Source organism: Panthera tigris, chromosome D3, assembly GCF_018350195.1.
Source record: "Panthera tigris isolate Pti1 chromosome D3, P.tigris_Pti1_mat1.1, whole genome shotgun sequence".
NCBI classification, from domain to species: Eukaryota; Metazoa; Chordata; class Mammalia; order Carnivora; family Felidae; genus Panthera; species Panthera tigris.
The window spans coordinates 84,858,370-84,880,968 of NC_056671.1; the positions used below are offsets into that span (position 1 = coordinate 84,858,370).

The 22,599-nt window shown below is 38.7% G+C and overlaps 1 protein-coding gene across 1 annotated transcript in view; it reads left to right on the forward strand.

Annotated features, from left to right (window-relative positions):
* Positions 1-22,599, forward strand: part of CCDC102B (coiled-coil domain containing 102B) — a 191,617-nt gene that overhangs the window by 19,761 nt on the left and 149,257 nt on the right. Inside the window, 2 exon segments of the mRNA XM_042962700.1 lie at positions 10,556-10,668; positions 18,725-18,831. The gene's annotated coding sequence lies outside the window, so the exon portion shown is untranslated.

Genomic DNA, 22,599 nt, shown 5'->3' on the forward strand with positions numbered 1-22,599 from the left:
TGAATAAGCCAAATATTAAAACCTATAGAAGTAAATATATGGGAATATCTTTGAAACTTTAGTTAGAAAATAATTTCTTAACACAAAAATTGCTAGTCAAAAGGAAAGGATTGATATATTTATTGAAAGATACTATGGAGAAAGTGAAGCAAAAAGACAGCAGAGCTTGAACTGTTATGTGCAAGATACACAACTCTGAGAGGATTGATTTTAAAAAAATAGAAAAAACTATAAAGCAGAGAACATAACAATGAATAAAATGTAACAAGCAAAAAAAAAAAAAACAATAAGCAAAACATAATGAATAGGCATTTTACGGAAGAGGAAACACAAACATCAACAAATATACAACGATGCTCTACTTCATTTAAAATGTGCTAAATTCAAAATAAGAACTTCTTGATGTACTGTTTGACTTTCATTTTTTTAATTTTTTTTATTTTTTCAATATATGAAGTTTATTGTCAAATTGGTTTCCATACAACACCGAGTGCTCATTCCAAAAGGTGCCCTCCTCACTACCCATCACCCACCCTCCCCTCCATCCCACCCCCCATCAACCCTCAGTTTGTTCTCAGTTTTTAAGAGTCTCTTATGCTTTGGCTCTCTCCCACTCTAACCTCCTTTTTTTTTTTCCTTCCCCTCCCCCATGGGTTTCTGTTAAGTGTCTCAGGATCCACCTAAGAGTGAAACATATGGTATCCGTGTGACTTTCATTTTGTATGTGGTTGTGGAACATTGGGAATTCTCACACTGTTGATATGAGTAAGATTTATATTTATGAATAACATCTACCTATTTTTAGGATGTTTTAATACTAAATATAAATGTAAGGTTTCATCTAAATAAATTTCTTGATTTACAACTTTCATATTAGATTCCAAGGTACTATTATAATAGGTCAGATTCTCTTACTCATTACAAATATAGAAATATAAAAAATATTAATGCTCTGTTTTCTTTTCCATAAAAAAGTATCTATATTTACATCCTAGTCTCCCTAGGGTTAAAAGGTGCTAACCTAATTATGGAAGTCAGTTAATATTCCAGTTAATTAGGTTATCTGCTTCTAGAGAGTTAGCCTAAGGGAATAACTTAGATTCTTGTCTATGACCCTGAAGAAACACTTTGAATCTTCTTTTTAATTATTATGCCAATTTTTAAAATAATTTTCAGCACAAGAGTCACTCAAGTGGTAATTCTGTCTTCTTATGGAAGTCTGCAACTCCACCTAGGATATGCAGCTGATTAGAACATTTTTATCTGTAAATATCTTTTCCCCTGAATTTTAAAGACTTTAAAACATTAATGCAATCTTATGCTCGTTCCTATTCTTAAAAGCATGCAAATCTTACTGATTTTAATGACAGCAGATTGATTATGGATGTCATATATTGTGATCTGACTTGATGTTATACATATGAGGCCATTCTTGAGACAGAAAAGGTCTTCTAAATGATGTATTTAATACTTACTAGAATATGTGTCATTCATCAACATGTAAATATGTCAACAATACCAAAAAGACTGACAAATAAAATCCAGTAGGAATATACTGAGTATATTCTAATCTCTTGACCCTCTTTGTTGTATTTAAATTAATATTTATCTTTGTGTATAGTGGACTCAGGACTTTAATAGATTTAATGTTTTTTAATTAACCACAATCATTATTCCATTTTTGATGCTCAAATTGTCACCATCAAACCTTTATAATTTTGTCCCTGTGTCTTTTTTATCTGATTTTACTAAACCTGGAATGAGATCTTGCCTTCTGATAAGGAAGGTCTATACTTTCTTATACCTTCCTTCCCCAGACATGGAATCACTTATCCTTCCAAAAACCCTGGTTCCTTTTCACAGAAAATTGATTTTATAACTGTAATCTGGGTTTCCTTTTTATATATTAGTTTGGTCCCACCTGAAATTCCATTGACTCTATGCCCTGTCAGTGGGCAGAGGGAGAAATTATCATATTAATAATTACATATATATTATATATGTACAGCTGACCCTTGAACAGCATGGGTTTGAACTGTGTAGGCCCACTTATACATGGATTTGGCTTTCTTTTTGAGTAAATTTACAGTAAGGTACTGTAAATAGATTTTCCTTATAATTTTCTTAATATTTTCTGTTTTCTAGTTTATATTATTATAAGAATACAACACACAAAATGTGTTAACCAACTGTTTATGTATGGGTAAGGCTTCTTACACTCAGATTTTTGACTGCATGGGGATTGGCACCCCTAACCACTGTGTTGTTGAAGAGTCAATTGTATGGGGAAATACATATGTGTTATGTAATCTGCTACATAATAATGTCAATTCAGGTATAGATCAGTTGTCAAATTCATTTGGAGGAGGGAAGCTCTTCAAACCATTGTTCTTAAGACTCTGAAATCTCTAAACACCATTTCCACATCAGTAGAAGTTCAGAAAATTATATGAATCCATACTCTTTTTGCTGGAAACATTTTTTTAATAAACCTGTGATTATATCTCATATCCAAGAAGGGTTTATGGTTTTCCAGATTTAAATTTTAGTATCAAGCCTCTGACTTTATTTATTTATTTATCTATTTATTTATTTATTTCAGTGTTTATTTACTTTTGGGAGACAGAGAGAGAGAGAGAGGGAGAGAACGCACAAGCGGGGGGTGGGGCAGAGAGAGAGGGAGACACACAATCCAAGGCAGGCTCTAGGCTGTGAGTGCAGAGCCCAGCTTGGGGCTTGAAGTCACAGATTATTAGATCATGACCTGAGCCAAAGTCGGATGCTTGACTGACTGAGCTACCCAGGTGCTCCTTAGTCCGCTGCCTTTCGTGTTCTATTATTCTGAGGGACTTTCTACATTTTGATACATATTCAGTTATTCAAACATTAAAGTTCAGAGAGTGGAAGAGTCAATTTCAATAAAATATACTGTTTAAGGAGAGGAATCTTGAATCTCTTTTATGTGGGCCAGATAAAGTTTATTGGACTACAAGGCTTCTGTGTGAGTACACTGTGTATTTTAAGTCTTTCTAGGGTGGACCCCAAGAGTGCTCAGGAAATAGTAATCAAACCTTGAAGCCAGATTCCTTTGGATGGGTGTTTGGCATTTTCCTGAGGGTTTTTAATAGGCGTATCTCCTGGTGATCTGTCTGATGTAACTCTCACCTACCCACAGGTCACATCTATTCAGGGTTGAAGGTTTCCAGTTTTCTCCTAAATGTTTCAGCATACCATGGCTCCCCGAACTATTGATAGAAAACTATAATTTTGAGTCATCTCTGCCATGCCAATTACAAATTTTCAGACCAGGGCCCATAGCAGTTTAATATCAGTGGAACAAGGTTGGGGAGGGAGCTGCTTCCTGATCCTTGAATTGAGAACCTCACATAGAGTGATCTAGCCTAGGGACAAAATGAAGACATTCAGTTACTAAGGAGAACTTTACCGAGATGTAAACACTGGGGAAACCATTGTAAAGAGACTAAACAGGCTCAGTTCACCATCTTCTGTGAATTCACAAGTCTTTCTAAACTAAAGCAGCTCATAAATGGCCAAAGCCATCCAGGTCCTACCCAGATAGCCAAGGGAAGAGGATGAGACAGGCTGGAAAGAAAGACCTAGTGACCTACCTCTCACATACTCTGTTTTGGTCCTGGAAGCTAAGAGCACAGACTCCCATTAAACCATAAGTGTTGTTTACTAAGAAACATATGGTAAATTAAATAAAGGAGAAGGGAGGAATACACAACACATATTGGTTCTTTAATACATTAAAATCACAGATCTGGTTAAGTTGCTTTGAGAATTACCTGCGGTGAATGGGAACAGACAGGGAAGAGAAGATATTGTGATCCTAACCAAGGGAGAGGAAGGATGAAGTTCCAATCATAAGGTAGGAAACTTTGAGAAGACCTTTGAAAGACGCACTTAATTTATAGATTTCAATGGGGTTATAATGTTTTTTTCTAACAAAATATTAAGGATCTATTATTTTGTTGAGACTCTATCTTCTTTAAACTACTGATCACCTAGGAGCTAAGTTCTTCATAATTTGGCTTTGTCCAATGAATCCTTGTTCTCTTAAAGCAAAGTAATTTTATAGGTGTTAAGGCATTCTGCATGTCAAGCACATCACGTACGTTACTATATAACTCTCATGTCAACCTCAGCTGTTAGGAATCAGTAAAACCCTTTATAGACAAGTAAATTGAGATTTAGGGAATAAGCTATAATACCTTGCCTAAAATCAGAACATACCTAAGAGGCCTTCCAGCCAATTACTTCTGTAAGTTCATTTATTAAAAATGAAATTTACACATGATGGCAGGTGTCTACTCCTTCTTCTTTGTGATATTTCCTTCATAAAAGCTAAGATTGTTTCCATCAGCCTGGAAGGACCTCTTTCAGGATTGAATTTTTGCTGGAAACAAGAATGGCGACATCTGCTGGAAGCACGTGTTTCAGCACCACACATCTGGGTCTGAGAAACTGACTCATTTGACTCAAGTTCTGCCTTCATTTCCTAGCAGAGGTTACAGGTACACATGCAAATGGAAAAATAATGGAGTCCGTGCTCTACTTATAATAAAGATTTATTATGGAAAGAGACAAGTTCTTTGAGACAAGATTTTGAAAGACCCGAAAGCTTCTAGAATTATCTTTGCAAAGAAATCCGTAGGACTCAGAAGCTGAAAAAGTCAGAGAAAGCAGTTTGCAGTGGTTGCCATAGTAGCAAAAGTAAGCCTGTCCTCCGGGAACAACAGAGAATAGCTAGCTGCCCCCCAGGGAAGTAGATTTCAGGGCTCATTAAGAGGCCCCAGGTTACAGGGGATACCAAGCTCTGAAAAGACAAACAGCTGAAGAAGTGTCGGTCTGTAAGTGTGTTTATCACCAAAGGCGGCTTCGTCAGAGGGGTACAGATCAGCCAAAACAACAGGGCACCAGCGGATGCATTATTTTGAAGTCCAAACTACATTTTACTGTCGGCAGGAGGCAGTACGCTTTGAATGCCACAGGATGACAATAGCGAGAGATTACTGTATTCACCTTGCTTAGGGAGAAATTTCACTCCATCACATATATTTAAACCACAAACAGGAATCCATAAATGCCAAGGGTTTTATGTGTGGTGACTCAAATGTCACAATTTTAAATCTATTTTAGATTTAAAGCAATACCTCCTAATTCAGTATTCTGAAAATGATCCCCTCCTTATATTCCTTTCAGACTTTTATAAATGTCAACCTTTCAAGATATTTTTTCAGAGCAAAGATCACAATCATTTAAGTACCTTTCCTGAAAGAAACGCTCGATCATTTTAGTTAACTATTTTCTAGACATTTTTCGTCTCATTTTCCGCAAGTGGGCAGGACAAAGAGTGAAAGGTATGAGTGATTACTTTATCTCCTTTCTCCTCAACCTACTGAATTTTCTAGAATTGGGAACCGAGTGTTTATGGATGTTTCTTCTGCTTTTCTTTGGCATTTGGTGTTTTAGACCACACAATACTTCATATTGTTATGTAATCACTCTTCCCATATCTCTTGAAACAATTTATCTGAGTATTTCCTTTGTGAATGTTTATAATGTTTTCTTTACTTTATAATAATGGTTTTTAAATTTTTTAATGCTTATTTTTGAGAGACAGAGAGAGAGAGAGAGAGAGAGAGAAGAGTGTGAGCAGGGGAGGGGCAGAGAGAGAGGGAGACCCGGAATCCGAAGCAAGTTCCCGTCTGTGTGAGCTGTCAGCACAGAGCCTGACGTGGGGCTTGAACTCATGAACTGCAAAAGCGTGACCTGAGCCGAAGTTGGAGGCTTAACTAACTGAGCCACCCAGGCTCCCCTTTAATAATGTTTTAAGTAGAAAAATTTCTGAAGACTGGTATTATTGAAATGTATTTCTATAACCACATATTTAAAAGGACATTTGTTTGGGTTTATCATTTTATGTCTGCAATTCTTTTCCTTAAAAACTAAAACTGTACTCCTTGTTTACTCGCATCCACTCTCACTGTTTTGGGTGGTGCTCTGATCCTTGTTCCTTTGTAGGCAATCTGCTGTAACTCACTGTAAGCTTTGTCCATTTCTCTAGGTCTTTGATGTTTTTAAATTTCACAGTAGCATTTACAAGTATAGGGTTTTTGTTTGTTTGTTCTTTTAACGTATCCTCTTTGGCCTAAAGGGAGATCTGGTGAGCAAACTCGAGCACACACAGCCTTGGCTTTCCTAAAGGACTCACTCTGCTTACCAGGGGTCCCCATTAATCTGTGGGTTTCCATTATGTCCGGGATCTCCAACAAGAAGTCCTTTCTTAGGTAAGTGAGATGTGAGATTCAGTATAAACTCACCAGTTAGAAACACCTAATGCTGTGAAGATTTGTGCTGCTCAGAATACTTCTAACTGAACACTTTTTCTGCAGAGATGGTCTTTTGGCAATTTTTTAATTCCATGCTTAAAACCTTGTGTTAGAGTGACATCACGTGGTAGTGTGAGGTTACGCAGGCAAGGCTTGTTAGCAAGATAATCTGTTCAATAAATAAGGTCAACTCCTCGGTGACTGGGAATACTTCTTCTAAGTTATTTCATACAAAATACCACATTCTTTTATTTTATCACTGTATAATAGAATTGAATCAGATGGTAATTCTCAGCATTTTAAAATACATGTTGTTGAAATAAGTATTTGGAGTAACAATTCCCCCCCCCCCCTTTTTTTCAAAGTTTTTATTTAATTCCGGTAAATTAACATATAGTGTCGGATTAGCTTCAGTTGTACAATTTAGTGACTGAGCATTTCCATACAACACCTGGTGCTCATCACAGCAAGTGCACTCCGGAATCCCCATCACCTGTTTCACCCATCCCCCCACCCACCTCCCCTCAGATTACCACCAGTTTGTTCTCTATAGTTAAGAGTCTGTTTCTTGGTTCACCTTTCCCTCTCTCCCTCTCCCTCTCTCCCTCTCCCTCTCTCCCTCTCTCCCTCTCTCCTCCTCTCCATCTCCCCTTCTCTCCCTCTTCCTCTCTCCCTCTCCCTCTCTCCCTCTCCCCCCTCTCCTTCTCTCCCTCTCCCCCTCTCTCCTTCTGTCCCTCTCTCCTCTCTCCCTCTCTCCCTCTGTATCCGCCCCCCCCCCCCCCCCCCCGTCTTTCCCCTTTGCTCATTTGTTTTGCTTCTTAAATTGCACATATGAGTGAAAGGCTGTCCTAGCAAAAACAAAACTTCCTAGTGGATGTTATTTTTGAGAATTTTAAGCTTAAGCTTATTTAAAATTTAAATCCTAATCTTATAGTTTCCCACATTTTAAAAGAACTGTGAATTTTTATTTAATCATCAAAAGCAGTGATGATAAACTAAAATATTGAGCCAAGTAATAGCATCTGTAAAACAATAAGATCTCTCTTCGACCTAGAATGAATTAACTGGGCTAACATTAACTAACTATGAGCTAACATAAGACCTGTATGATTTAAATTGTGTATGTTTTTAGCATTGTGATCAAAACCATTATTAATGTATGTTTTACCAGGCATATCACTTAGCTTTGTGTCCTAAGGCTAGGAGTTCAGTCTTACAGAAACTTTTCTTGATGGCATGTTGCTAGTTATATGTGCACTGTTTCCTTCTTATACTTTTATTTTGATTTAAATTTTATCTGATTGTTTATAGAATATCGAAGACCAAACTTATACAAAACATCAAGTGTTTTAGGTTTGGTTCCTAGCAGAGCCTGAGGTGGGATTCTGTTTTGGTGATTTAGTGAGGGAGGGTTGTCCACAGAGTGCACTGGGGGACTCGGAACAGGAGAAGGGAATCCAGATCGGCACGAATGTGGTCTTAGCTGGAGACTTGGTTCAGACTGATCCCAGAGGAAAGCTCTAGAGCAATGCCGTCCAGAAGAAATATAGTAAATATGTTGCATGCCACATATTTAATTTTAAACTGTCTAGTAGCCACATTTAAAAAGGTAAAAAGAAACAGATGGTTTACAACATTTTGTTTAAACCAATACATCCAAAGTATTGTCATTTCAGCATATCAATATTAAACATTGATGAGATATCTTACATTCATTTTTCATACTAGTCGAAATCCAATGCATATCTCATTTCATCCGTTCAGTAACTACTAGTCGCACTGTGTATTCAACAGCCAGTTCTAGAGCGTCAGTGGCACAAAAGTTGACCCTATCTTGTGCTAAAGGAGTCAAATTTTGTATTCCCATTTCAGTCAGTTATTGGCTCTAACATGCCCTTAGAGAGTTCGCAAGAGTAGCCTGGAAGGTGCAGTGGCTCCTATTTGGTTGGGGGTAATTCTCAAGAGAAGGTGTCATCTGTGAGTTTTGCTATCTGGGGGGTGGCTGCACCTGCCATAAAGAGGACCTAGGCATCCAACAAAGTATTCACCATAGTCCCTAGCACTGCTCACATACACTTGCTTCTCACGTCAAGTTCTTTCAGTGGAGGCTATGACTCTCTAGGATTCTAGTTGTTTCCATTTTCTGGGATAACTGCAAGAGGAGAGTAGAGGGGCCAGTGACAGCCTCTGCTGCAGAGTTGGCCCCAGTATTATAGTTTATACTCCAGGGGGTCAAGCCAGCTTTCGTAAACATTCATGGATGACCCAGTGAGATGCACCTTTCTTGAGTAGGCATGATTGAACCAGGGATTACATTTCTTCTTCACAAGAGACCCTAATGTCACTAAATAGAATCCACCTGCAATGCAATCCAGGAAATAGCAGAAATATGGGGCTCTAAGGGGAAGTAGGAATGAAGAGGTTTCGAATATGGTGAACTGAAGAGAATTGCACGACAAACAAGACTGGGAACAGGATTTCCAGAGTTGAAATGTCTCAACTTTTCAGGAAGGCAGGTATGTTCTATTTATGGCCATCCTGAAGAAAGAGAAAGAACCCCTATCCAGAATTTAGTTCACATGTTAAGAGTGATGACACCATATACATGCAGAACAGATGGGAAAAGTTTACCACTCACATAACAAGGAGGCTCTGTAGTAGTTCCAAAAATGGCTTGAGAGAGCAGGGGACGGAGACTGGCCAATGAGGGTAAGGCAAAGCAGTGGTTCCTACAGGTTGTTTGAAGGTCCCATTGGTGTCAAAGAACGGAGCATCTGGGCCTTCTTACCTGCTTTTCCAGGTATTGGGTAGGAGGTAAAGGGGGGAGGGGAGAGATTTAAAATGGCCAGCAATGAGAGCTCAAAGCTGGAGTCAGGCTATGTACTTGTTTGCTAGAACCTGCTACAACAAACGACCATAAACAAAGGGCTTAAAATGAAAGGAATGTATTGTCTCACAGTTCCAGAGACTGGAAATCTAATATCAAGATGTCTGCAGGGTTGGTTTCTTCTGGAAGCTTTGAGGGAAAATCAGTTTCATGCTTCTTTCCTAGCTTCTGGTGATGGCTGGCAGTTCTTGGCACACTCCCCAGCTGATGGATGCCTCACTCCAATCTCTGCCTCTGCCCTCACAGGGTGTCCTGCCTGCACATCTGTCTCCTCTTGTAAGGACACCAGTCCTGTTGGATCAAAGATCCATCCTACTCTAGTATAACCTCCTCTTAACTTGAATTTTAATTACTTTTGCAAAGACTCTATTTCCTAGTAAGGTCACATTCACAGATATCAGGGATTAGAATTTAAGCTTGTTTTTTTGGACATACAATTCAACCCTCAACAGACCACTAAATTCCATATGCCACTCTTTGACAGAAGAGATTTGTGCCTGGATATCAGGTAAACATAACAGCAGAATTAACTTCTTGATGGCTAATTTCTCCTTACTGTTAAGTTTAAGCTAATTGGTCATGGACCACTGTCACAGATTGATGGGTGTTCTGGGAGGGCTGAAAGCAGTAATATTCTCCATCTACTTTTCTTCCCTGAAAGCCATTGAGTTTCTCCTGAGATCTTTGGCATCACTAATTATTGGTAATATGAACAAAATGTTGCCTACTCAACCGCTTTAGGGGCTGCAGATTACTTTGCTTTCTAAATTTGCTGGGTGTTGGGACAGTGTAGTGATAATCTTTGGACTCTTTAGAAAAGAGACTGTAGGATTAAGGATACTTACAACTGGTCTATAATAGCTCCATCTTTATTTCTAGAGATGCCTGGATGTCTGGCTTTGACTCTTGGCCAAGATAAGGGTAGTAAAATTGATAATGTGTGCTGTTCAAATTCTGACCCTTAGGGCCAGTTTGTTTGCTTCTGATTTCCAACTAGCACAATGGTTTAGACAACCCGGTCTGACTATGTGATCAGAGGTACATTAAAAATCTCCCTCGGAACTTCTGCTTTGAGCTGCCCAGAAGCCTACAGTCAAACACACGCCTTGGTGGTTCAGTCCAGAGATTGTGTCGGTTTGCCAACAAGTACCCTGGGGAGTTAGCACCTAGATGTCTTTCAAAACCTCCTTGCTTTCCTGTACTCCATTTTCTTTCTCTTAATGAATCATATCCTTGTAAATAAGTGCCTCGTGTAAGTGAGCAGTGTGGAGTCATGTCTTTTCAGGTATCTGGTCTTTTGAAATCTTTGCAGAGGCTGATCGAAGACTTGAGATTGGCACAGCTTTTGAGGCCTGAAGGCACTTTAGTGCTTTCAGGAAGCGATTCTCCAGCCTGCTTCTGCTGAAAGAACCTCAGATCTTCCCAGTGAGTAAACATCTTGTTTTAGCTGAGACTGAGAAGGAAAAAAAAAAAAAAAAAAAAAAAAAAAAAACCTGGGGAGAAACAAAATTAATTTCTTTGAATTTCTGTAAGTACAAGACATTTTTATGGAGTTTTAATTGTTTTGGATTTGAAGTGTTTGACCTTGAAAACTTTTAGCATTTGCATTTAGTTCATCCTGGGAATCTTATTAATAAGAAACCGTCTTCAATATGTGGAGCAGTTCTGTATTGTAGGGCTTTTATTATGAGAGTACCTTTATGAAACTTATTATTGGAATATCTTGTTGATGTCATTTAGTCTCCTTGAAGGTCTTCTGATAGGCTCTGGTGAATTACTTACTGAATACAATCTGCATAGGAAATAGAATGGAAAAGTAATTTTCAGTCTTGGTGGAACACTCATCTTGGACTTAGTATCTTCTTGTGCCTGATTTCAGATCATTATAAAACAAATTCAACACTGATATCTATTGGACTGTGAAGGTTTTGTAACACACCTGAAAATGGGCATTCCTCTCACGAGAGTTGGGGTTTATGTTCGCTCCTCTTAAATTTGGACCTTTTTTAGTGATTTTGTGTGTAAAGAGTAGAATGCAGCAGAAGTCAAGTCCCTAAATCTTGGGTCTGGGTCAGAAAAAGCCATGGAGCTTCCATCTGGTTCTCTCAGGACACTTGTTTTGGAGCCTTGAGCAACTATGTAAGAACTCCACCCACACTGAGATGTCCAAGATATGAAGAATCCCAGAGCATGTGGATTGGCCATGTATAATGCTCCAGCCAAGGGCACCAGCTGAGGTCTTGGGCAATAGCTTCAACCTAGTATGAGTTGTTGGCATGTTTGTGAAGACTCCTCCTCCAGTTGATTGTCCACCTGTCCACCCCCAGCTGTCACATTGAAGGCCCAGAGAAACTGGAGCAGAGACAGGACACTCACACTGCATCATTCTATGAATACTGAACAGTTGTTGGTGTGTGCTGTGTTTCAAAGGATTAGCAACTGTAAGCAGCAAGTCAACTCAGAAGTCTTAATGATGGAGCAGTAGCTGGCATTAGGTATACAACCTAAGGGCGCCTAGGGGCTCAGTCCGTTGAGCGTCTGACGTCAGCTCAGGTCACGATCTCACAGTCTTGAGTTTGAGCCCCACGTCGGGCTCTGTGCTGACGGCTTCAAGCCTGGAGCCTGCTTCGGATTCTGTGACCCCCTCTCTCTCGGCCCCTCCCCTGCTCTCACTCTGTCTCTCTCTCTCTCAAAAATAAACAAACATTAAAAAATGATGTACAACCTATTGAAAACTGAAGCAGGAAACTCTGATTGACATTTGGTTTCCTTCCTCGACAAGAACCGTCAAAACCTGATTGACCATGGGGTTGGCCCAGTGGGTTAAGGGCGTGAAAAGTTGAGCAAAGCTGGGGACATACCTATCCTTCCCCCCTTCTGAGTCAGGAGGAGAGGTACCATCACCATTCTCGGATCTTCTATCTTTTCAGTGACTCCCTCAGAGGTGGGGAAGGAGTGATGTTCTTGTTGGAGATTTGAGAAGAAATGGGATATTTGTTGCAGCTCATATCCTCTGTTTTCCTCTTTGGAAGCCAGCCTGACCAGAGGCAGCACACATTTCCTGCTCCTTTGGCCATGGCCTACGCTTACGGGGCCAGGAGAGCACGTAGTGTTCTGGCTTCTTCTGCGACTAGGACTAAGTCTCCAGGTCACATAGCTTATCCCCTACTGCCCCCCACTTCTGTGTGCTATCTCCCACACAGAAGATGATGTTTTGTCCTCCAAAGGTCTTATTCCTGACTTAATTTTTATTTTGTTCAGAACTCAGGTAGGGGTGAGGAGTGGCACGTATTGGGCTTTCTTAAGATGCTAAGACAATTCCTCTGTGTATATCATACACTCAGTCATATTATTTATGCTGTCATGTGAGCTACTAACACAGGACAGAGTAAACCTTTGATGTTTTTACTAACTTAGAGCAAATTAATATATATATATATAAAATATATATTTATATATATCATATATAAATCATATCATATATAAATATATCATATATATATCATATATAAATATATATTATAAATATATCATATATATATCATATATAAATATATATGATAAATATATATATTTATGATGTGACATCTTGTCCTAATCCTTAGAAATGGAGTCCAGATGCTTGGAAACCAGTCTGTCAAGATATTACTACCATACTAAGAGCTTCTTCAAAATAACTGAACTTTGTGTAATTTCTGGACCCATAGAGTTACCTTACTTTAACTATTTGTGAATATAATTCACCACTTGAAGAAGTGATAAGACATTTAGAAATTACTAAAGAGATACTTTAAGTGTTTTCCTCTGAGAATCCTATTCTATCATAAAGAAGTTTCAAAGGGCTATTGGATGATTTGTTTTGTTTTGTTTTTTCAGAAAACAATCTTATACAATGTGATATGCTTCTTTTCTAATCCAAACCATCCTGGGATTGCACAGAGGAATGACAAAGTCCCTGGTCATAAAATTTCTGAGGAACACTGATGCCTTTGGAACTAGCAATCACCCAATCTTCTTGTTCTTAAGAAAAATACAATCTTGAAACATTTACTTCTGTAGGCAGCAATTTCTTTCTGAAATTCTTTTTCTGAGTTTTTGGTTTTATACTCCAGTCTTGTGAATATTAGCCCTTAAATTAGCTGTTTATTTTTTCTCTTCAGTCCCATAAAATCTACCATTACAATGGTAATGTAAATACCATTACAAGGTTTTCAATTTTTTTAAAAAGTCAATTATTGTTATGTTTGGTTCTGCCCTAAAGTTTAACCTTAAATAACTTATATCAGCTTTACTGAGAAATAACTGATATACTGAAAAGAAATGAACATATTTAATATGTACAATTTAATGAGTTTGGACATAGACAAACGCCCATGATATGAGCACCATGATCAAAGGAAGAGATATATCCATATCTCTCAGTTTCCCCTGTTCCACCATGTTTTGTTGTTGTTTTTAGTGTTAAGGACACTTAACATGAGATCTGCCCTCTTATGAATTTTGGAGGACACAATAGTACACTGTCAACTATAGGCACTATGTTGTACAGCAGATCTTTAGAGCTTATTCATCTTGCATAACTGAAACTATATCCATTGAACAGTTCCCCACTTCTCCCAGCCCCCGTCCCCTGGAAACTGCCATTCTATTCTTTGCTCCTATGAGTTTGACTATTTTAGATACCTCCTCGAAGTGGGATCATGCAGTATTTGTCCTTCTGTGACTGGCTTATGTCATTTAGCATAATGTCCTCCAGATCCATCCTTGTTGACTGAACATTTTACTTAAATTTTATGTACTTCAGTCTGAAAATTGTCCTTGAATTGTGTTGTCTTTCATAAGCTGCGCTAGCCATTTTCCCCCCCCAAAGCACAAGCAATTCTGAAGTGCCACATTATTGATATCAGTCAAGGGCCAGCAGTCTTCAAAGGGGGTAATTTGAGTGGTTTAAAGAGAAATTGCAAAGGTTTTGTCAAGGTATAATGGACCCAACAAGAGATAATGTGTGATTCAGGAACAAACCAATCACAGTGGAGTGGCATTCCCACTCACAGTTAGACGGAGGAAAGGGAGGGGTTACACAGGACCCAAAGGAAAGTAGCTTAGTGGAGGAGACTTCATGAAAGGAACTGTGGTCATCGGTGGAAGGTCACATAGCCAACATGTGCTGACTCCGCCGCCAGGGGAAACTGGGGACATCAATGGTTTCTGGCTTCCCAGCTTCGACTCATGCTTCTTATTGAATGAACCCAACAGGAAGCCAGAGAGCAAGTGAGTTTGATGTAGACCATGAATGTCAGTTTCCTGAGACACAGAGCAGGTAGAATGGAGACAGGGGAAGCGAGAGGGGGAAATGTCTAGCACAATTGTCAAAGATCCCATGAGAAATATTCACTTTTCAACTTTCCAGATTTTAATTTTATTCGGTCTTTTACTCAGCAAATAACTACTGAGTGCCTAATGATGAGATAGAGGCTGTGAATCAGGAGGAAAAAGACAGTGTATGTGTTCAGGGATTCTATGGTTTAGTGAGGGAGTTAGGATACAAAAAGGAAAATTATAATACAGGGAAATACACCTTAAAAAATCAACCTTTTTGTAAAAGCAGGTCCACCTCTACTGAGGTGCTCAGCACTGCTTTGGAGGAGTAGATGGAACGTGAGGACAGGTTTTCTGGAGGATATGCCTGTGATGGAACCGGTGGGAACCGGGACTTATCTGTGTGAAGGGTGTGAAGAAGCATACTCCAGGCGGTTGAGAAACATGCAGTTGCTCAGAAGCCTTAAGTAGCGTGCAGCTTTACAGGAGTATTTTGGCAGAGACAGCTCTCTGTTTCTTTACTAACAATTTTTGTCGCTGTCACGGTGCACCGTGTGCTGGAAATGCATGCATACGCACACACACGCACATGCCTCCCAGGTTTACTTTCAGCTAAGTGGGTCCTTGATATCGGCCGAGACGGTCATAAGAGGTAGGCTCTGAAAGATTAATGAGATAAGTCATGCATTCAACAGTAACCAGAAATAACAGATGTAATCACGGGAGAACTCTAGGTGTTGGAACTCTCAAATACAGAATATGAGAAATATAAGTACAAAATGTTTAAAGTAATGAAGGATACATTTAAAGCCATGGTTATACAGTGAGGGATTTGAACAGAAAAGGTTGAAAACGAACATTCAAATGGAACGTCTATAATTGAAATTTAAATAGCCATTCATATAAAAACTCCGTGAACAGGTTGAATAGCAGATTAGACACAGTTGGCAAAATGATCTGTGAACTCAGGGCTCAGAACCGTGTACACATAATGGTAAGAAGATAAACCTGAGGGAGAGGCAAGGAGATAGGAAACATGTAGTAATGACTAATTGGAGTGCTAGAGGAATGGAGAAGAGAGAATTGTTAAAGAATTGCAGAGTATTTACAGAAAAATTAAAAAGAGAAATCCATAATCCAAGGAGCAGAATATAATTTTTTATTGTGGGAAAATACATATACAATTAAATTCACCACTTTAACTGTTTTAAAGTGGCATTGGATACATTTACCATGTTGTATTAGAGTAGTAAAACATCCTAGTAAGGCTCTGAAAATGTCATTTTAAAGTTTGTATTAAGATTTACAAGGAGGGGTGCCTGGGTAGCTCACTCAATTAAGTGTCTGACTCTGGACGTCGGCTCAGGTCATGATCTCACGGTTTAGGAGTTTGAGCCCTGCGTCAGACTCTATGCTGACAGTGCAGAGCCTGCTTGGGATTCTCTCTCTCCATCTCTCTCTGCCCCTCCCCTGCTCTCCCTCTCTCTGCCTCTCTCAAAAGAAATAAATAAACTTAAAACAAAGATTTAGAAAGAATAATGTGATAGTAATATAGTTATATAATGTAAATAGTTGTTTACAGTCATTTAAAACTTTAAACAAAGAGCAAAATTAATGTTACATGTATTCAGGTTTATTCTCACAAAACACAATATTTTAACAAAGAGAAATTAATTACCATAAAAAAGATGCACAAGCATCTTTAAAATCATTATTCTAGTATGTTGAATTGGGAATTCCATTTGAGATTCAAGTTATAATTATTATACTTGTCTATAATTTTAAGAATAAATAAAAATTAAAATGGTGGTACTTACTTACCTAATCACTTATTTTGGGAGACTGACATTTTTATGACTCTTTTTGTGGTTTGCCAATCATCAATATGCAATTTAAACTATCAGGCTAATTTATTACAGCTGGTAACCACAATTGAGCGCGTTACAAATCCATACTGTATTGGGTTTCTACAGTGATTTATAATCTGAGGAGGAAGACATTTTTTTTAAGGTTCATTTATATATTCTGAGGAAGAGAGTGTGCGCATGCACAGGGGAGGGGCAGTGAGAAGGAGAGAGAGAATCCTAAGCAGTCAGTGCAAAACCCCATGCGGGGCTCGAACCCACGAACTGAGAGATCATAATCTGAACCTAAACTAAAGTCAGACACTTAACTGACCAAGCCACCCAGGCGCCCTGAGAGGAAAGACTTTAAAGAATGAAGTTGTTGATTTTCCATTGCATGATGGGGCAAGGGCCCCGTTTCCTGCTTAAAGGACTATTCTTAAACCAGCAAAGATGGATTTTATTATCACAGGGACAAGAGTTGCTCCCCTGATGGGAGCTTTCTCCAGGGGCTATTCAGCTACAAAATTCACTTTTGGTCTCACCAAACTCATGCTCTCTTTCTGGAAAAGGACGAGCAGCTAGTGAATATCACTTAAGAAAACCTTCCTATACCTGAGCATTTACAATCATGGCATTATTCTCTGTCTTTTATCCAGAGTCATGAAACTGAATGTCTTCTTGGTCTCCTATTCTCTTTTGTTACTGATTACCTTACTTTGGACACGGCCAACTTTTATAAATTATTTGGCAGGTGGCTACTAAATGAAAGTATGAATGAAAGAACTTGGCTAAAAAAGCAAAAACAAAAGTTCAATGAGGGGAGGTTTGGTGTTTTTACTAAATGCAAGGTAAATATGCTTAAATGATTTATTTTTCCTGCTTTAAAATGTCATGTTGTCTGTACTCTCAGAGTCGATGAATATAATTGTATATATTAACATTCATTTCTGGCTTAATGTAATTAATATTCATTATATTAATAATATGCAATGAACATATGAGACACAGTGTTATTATTCCCGGGTAGCTTTCAAGCTTAAGGGGGATATGTGCCTAAAGAATTCATTAGAATCACCATAACATGCAATAGAGGTGATTAGAGAGGCATAATTTTAATTGGGATAAAGAGAAATTAGGTAAAATTTAAAGATGGACTTGATAAGTATGTTTCTCATACACACAGAGGGGATGAAAGGTATAGTCGAGTGGGGGGAGAAGAACCAAGGGCAAAGGTGTGTGAAGTTTGATATGTGTTAATATCAAATAGAGAATAACGTACACTAGGCAAACTGTAAGTCAGAAATGAGGATGAGTCAAGGGTAAGTAAGTTCACTGAGGAAAGAATATGTGTTCTCATTGGGAAATTAAGTAATTAAGTGTCTTTAGAGCATAAGGAATTGGAAGAGGGTGGTGAGAGCTGTCACTAAAACCAACATTACATGAGATGTTGAGGACGTTGGACTTGACTTGATAAATAATGGAGAACCATTGAAGGTTTTTAAGCAAGAGAATAACCGGTAAGGCTTACATTATCACTAGATTGCTGTGGAGCAGTATGTACATGAATTTATTGGGGTTAGTACCAGAGTGAGTTCAGTACCCGATATGGGAAAAAATGAAGTTGAGTTCTTACCTCACATCTTAAAAAAATTCCAGGTAGATTACAGGTATTCATAAAGAAGCCAAACTTCAAACAAACAGACAAAACCAACCAAACAAACAAAAATAAACTAAAACTAAGATTCTTTTAGTAGATGTTGTATCTGTACAGAAGGGTAGGATTTCTTAAACAAGACATAAAAATCTCCAATCAAAAAGAAAATATTGATAAATGTATTCCACATTTTCAATAATTAAAAAGTTGACAGCACCCTGTACTAGTCAACTCAGTAGTGACTTAAACAAGCATTTTGCTTTCACAGTTCTGGAGGGTGGAAAGTACAACATAAAGGTGCAGGCTGATTCAGTTCCCCAATGAGGGCTCTCTTTCTGGCTTGCAGATGGCCACCTTCTCCCCATTTTCTTACAGTTCAGAGAGAGCGCAAGCAAGTTCCTGGTGTCTTTCTTCTAAAGGCACGAATCCCATCATAAGGGTCCCACCTAATGATTTCATCTAAATCTAATGACTTCCCAAAGGCTCCATTTCCAAATGTTATTATACTGAGGGCTAGGGCTTCCATATATGGTTTTTGGGGGAATGCAATTGAGTCCATAGCACACCCTGTTTTCTATTTTTTGCCTCTCACTCTCTCTGTCCCTACACTTGCTCCTGGAATCATCCCCCGATCTAACTGCCCCCCAAACTTTTGTCTCAGACTCTGTTTTTAACAGGAACCCAGACTAAGGAGTTGGCATTGGAAATCAGACTGAGGATGAGATTGAGGATCTCAATGGCCAATAGGCAAGAAGACTGTGGCGAGTGGTAAGTGAAACCTGTGAGTCCATGAGAGGCAAGTTCTGTTCTGGGAACTGACAGGAGTTATGGCTGCGGTGCTGCAGGGCTGAGACCAAGAACTGAGGCTGGAGAAGTAGAATGGGGTTAGATTATGCTGGTCCTTGCAGGACATCTGGAACAGTTTGGTCTTTCTCCTAAAGCAAACGGGAAAGCAGTGACATATTTTAAGCTGTGGAAACAATATGGTCATATTCGCATTGAACATATCAGCATGATGGACAGACTAGAAAGGGGGGTAGATGGTTATGAGTGGGTGTCGGACAATGAGTGTAGAGGCTATTGCACTAGTACAGGTGAGAGGGTGAGAGTTTGGACTAGGAGATTGAAAGCAAAGACCATAGGAAGCTTCCTGGAATTTTAAACAGAACATTTCTGCATTTAATGGAGGATTTGACCAGTTGACTATGGTGGCATCTCTGAGTACTCCTTTGAATGACTGTCTGATAATTTCACCAAAAGAAAAAAAAGTCTTGTTAAAACTCACGATTTCCTCAATTTTCTTTACTTTTCAATCTATTCGGTACAATACAAGGAAGCAATTCGCATATTTTCCCATTCCAAACAGTAGCTGTCTGTTTAACAGGCAACTCAGTGGCATCAACACTAAACCAGCTGGGGGTCAGCCAATGTAGGCCAGTCTAGGCTAGGCTGTTCTGTGGTTTCTGCTCCAATATGCGGGTCTAGCTGGGCTCAGACCCCCTCGGGGGCGGGGCTCAGGTACGATCCAGGAGGAATTCTGAGGTGTAAGCTCCAGCTGTAGCAGCTATCTAGGGAAAGCCCTTTCCATGGCAATGCCAGAAGCTCAAGGGAAATAGCTCATACATCTGAGACTTAAAACTGTCAAGGTGCTGCTTCTCCACATATTCCACTGGGCAAAGCAAGTTGCATGGTGAAGACCAGTCCAAGGAGATTGGGGGAAATGTACTCCACCTCCACGAAGCCAACACAGGGTTGGGGAAGCATACTCCTACTTCAGAAGAGGGGAGAATTGTGGCTAATAATTCAACCTGTTGTAAGAACTAAAGTACATCATTTTCTCCGCAACCAAACCTGGAAGCTTTTTGACAATTCCTTTCACCCCAGTCCTTGCCCAACTACTGAGTCAGAAGTAGTTCCTTTGCGTCTACATTGCTCTTAAAGCGATGGTTATTTTTTCTTTTTTTACAAGGAAGCCTATGTCATTTTGTAAGGCTTTTCTCAAGTGCAAAATTGTAGTGACATTTGGGAAACCAAATAAATTTTGATTCATAAGGCCCAGGCTTTGTAGAAAGCAGAAAGGATTTTCTGTAATTTTTAAAAGTCCAGTTTTAAAAATTATGAGCCAAGCCCAGAGTATTGAATGTAGTTTTATACTACCAAAGGAAAAATATTTGATATTATAAAATACTTATTGCTTTACCATGAATGAAAGAAAAAGTTGAGTCAGTAGGTTAGAAGGGAGGGTTCTGAAGGGACCTAACCGGTGTCAGTGCTGGTAGGTTAAGAAAGTTAAGTGGGGAAGTGATAGATTTGGAGGATCCATAGGTCGGATTTAATGCCTGACCTTTCAGATTTGTGCCAACAGGAAAAACATAAAATCTGTTTAAATTATCAATGGCTAAGGGATGGTGTTTTGTCCAATGGGCCTGAAGTTAGCCTTGTAGAATTTGATATACTCCAGGGTGGAGTGGTCAAAGTAGACAAGAGTGCCCAAGCATTCTAAAGGGGAGAAATCTTTAGAAGACACCTTGAGTCAGAATGAGAAAAGGTCGAATGTATGACAAGTGAGGATGGGACTAATGATACCTGTAGCAGGTGCCACTTCTAAATGCCTAAAATCATCCGGGATGTGGAATGTCAGGGTACAAGATAGTGATGACTAGAGAGGGCTCAAGGGTGAGGTGTTCACCTTCCCATTCAGATGAATGCAAGTCACATGCCCTTGATGACTGGCTCTTTACCCCTGAACCCTGGGAGATAACTCCTATTTAAAAAAAGGAAAGGAGAAGGAGGTTTGAAGAAATCTTGAATACATTTTTTAATGGTTGTGTCACATGGGGCGAGCTTGAAAAACAGGGGTGATGGGAGCGCTTTCTCTGCAGAATGATGAGGTGTTATCAGGGGAGCTCTGCAGACAGGTAGCTGTGAACACATCTACCAACAGAATACATTTTCAATCTGAAAGTGACTGTTACCTTAAATTGCGAAAAATCAGAGCCTTCTGCCCTCAGTGAAAATAAGGGTCAAAATTGAGGTCACCTAGAAGTTGAACTGATTCATCAAAACGACGGAAATTTGCATTTTTGCACGTATGAGTTATTAGTGTGAAATATAAACACACACATATCATTTTGAAATAAGAACTCTCAAGATGCTTAATTCTTAAATGTCTGGTTAGAGTCTCTTAAGGCAAATTGGTCTCTTCTGTTTTGTAATGTTGTAGAATTGTTGTTTTACCTGCAGTTGTTTTGATATTTATTGTTCCAGTTCTACATATGTGACAGGTTAGAGATTAAGTAAAAAAACACAATCCAATGTAATGAGCAGAATAAAATTCTTCTCCGCTGATTTTGGCCAAAGATCCAAGAGTTCTTGACTGCAAATTTGAACGCACCGGCCTATCAAAGTCACAGACCACCAGAGCCTTGTACACAATCTAGTACCATTCAACAGAATGTAGACTTGTTCACTCAAATGGATTTATTTTACTATTTTTTGTTGCCAGCAAAAGGTGAAATGGAAAGTTTGAAATATGCCTGAAAATCTGGTCAGCATCAGCAGCCAAACCAGATAATTAGGACAAAGCCATACTCAGCACCATATTCTTAGAATTTGTAGAGTACAAATTATCTGCAGCTGTGAATAACTTCTAATATTTAAGCAATGGGTAAAAATTTTACTTTTTGACCCGAACTGTCTGGCTTGGCTCTCTCCATAGGCATTATGGCCAACTTTCCATTTTGCTTTGTACTTTACAGGCGTGGGCAAAATCTGGACAGTTAAGAAGCTGAGTAATTTTTTCTTAATTTGGTAAAATAAAGCAAAACTACTTAGCAGGTCATTTATTATTCATTGCTATATACTATCTCTTGATAAATGGTTTAAATAATCAAAGTATTAATTTTATGTTTATTTATAAATTGAGATTTAGAAATAATTTGTCTAGTCCAAGGAAAGAAGGAATGTTAACACTGGAGTATAGCCAGATTTTTCTTGGTCATTATAAACAAACTAATTAAAAGAATAGGTTTAATATTTTTGGGGGGAGAACTAGCTGGTATACATTCCTGGAGAGTTTGATAGTTTTACAGAAAAATTTCTGAAGAAAGGAATACAAAGGAGATGCAAAATACATTAACATTTTTTTAATAGAGAAAGAGACCAAACTAGTAGGAGTCTGGAAAAGGGAGTTAAAGCTTTTTGGTAAGTGGGAAAGGGCAATTGGACATTACAGAGTTCTGATTCCTGGGATATGGACCATGAAAGGTGGAATCTAAAAGAAAAATTGCAAAGTGAAGGAAAGGACTGAATGAATATCAGCACGTGCTCAAAGAATATGTCATTAGCTATAAGAGCTTCTTCCAAAGTAATATAGTTTTGTTTTTGGAAGTAATCTCTTCATAACTAGAAAAAAAAAGCCAAAACAAATGAATCAGATTGAGTTTCTCCCTTAAAATTTTGAACCTGGTCCTTGCTTTCAGTGTTAGAGGATATCTACAGCTGTAAATAATTTACACTCCAAAAGTTACAAGAATG